This window comes from Rhincodon typus, chromosome 20 (genome assembly GCF_021869965.1).
Source record: "Rhincodon typus isolate 14 chromosome 20, sRhiTyp1.1, whole genome shotgun sequence".
NCBI lineage: Eukaryota > Metazoa > Chordata > Chondrichthyes > Orectolobiformes > Rhincodontidae > Rhincodon > Rhincodon typus.
Window position 1 is genome coordinate 45,465,494 of NC_063351.1, and position 1,340 is coordinate 45,466,833.

Here is a 1,340-nt window from a genome sequence, read left to right on the forward strand (position 1 = left end):
CTGCTTGGTCTGCTGTGTTCATCCAGCTCTACACCTTGTTATTTCAGATTCTTCAGCATCTGCAGTTCCTACTATCTCTGAAACCCTTTTTAAAGAAATGTGTTTCCAAAAGTGTTCCACTTCTTTCCATGTTGCTAACTCAAGACTGACTCATTAGCTGTAGTTTTGAGAATTGATGGTAGGCTCCCCGTTATTGGATTTGTGTGAAAGAATCATTAATTGATGCAGCTCAAATTGAGATCTTTTTTCCTGACTCTCTCTCGTTTAAAGTGCAACTCTACCCCAATCTCCTACCCTATCATCATACTACAGCAATTACTTTCTGTTTGGGTCCTTAATCTCTCTTCTGAAACCCCAATTGAAACTGCGTTCACCACATTATAGAGGTGAACCACTCATTGCTGTTTTTATTCTAAACGATCTTCATATCACCATTCATCCTTTTCCTAGTTATCTAAAATTAATGTCCTGTGGTTATTGACCCTTCAGTCAGTGTGAGTATGTTACACCCTATCCAATCTGTCTAGAACCCTTCTATCAAACCTTGTTTGAACTTTTCCAGTCTCTGCTCAACTAAAATGTTTTCGACCAAGCAGTATCTTAGAATGGAAATAACTAGACATATCTGCAGAACAGAAATTTAATGTTTGAAATGCCTGTAACATTTGTCTCCCAGACTGCAAACGCAGGAGATTTGAGATAGTCCAGATTCTCCATCTAGATCTGTACCTAAACATATAATTAAAAATGAGACCTACTGTTTGTGGAACATTCCAGCACTTGAGATTTGTAATCCCAATTGTCTTGCCCTGGACAGATCCCAAAAGGATCCTTTGTTAGAACTGTGAAAGTGACTTTAGGTTCTGATAAAAGCACAGTAATCTGACAGTTTTGCAGAAAATAGTTTTGTAGGGTATTGAGATTTGGCAGGTATATAAATTATGCTACAAAGGGTGTGGTGTCTGTGCAATTGTGGTATGAAATGGAAGACTATCGGAACAAACAAAATAGGTAGTCTTCTAAATAAAATTCTTTGCAAAAGTGCTCAGATGCATGATTTGTTATATTCAGAATATTCCTCCACAAACCCTTTATTATCCATAACATGCAAGAATGCTAATAATCTGGTAGTGTACTAAAAATGAATAACACCTGTTACTGACAGAGAACTGTGCTCTATTGGATATTTTATTGCCATGCTGTGAATTTTTTAGGGTGTTTCACAGTCAAGTGAAAGACTGAACCTTGTCTTCATCCGAACTGTGTGGTGGTCATTGCCACAAATGCTGTTGTGGACAGAAGCATCTGCAACAGCTAGATTGAGGGTGACGTCTATCCAA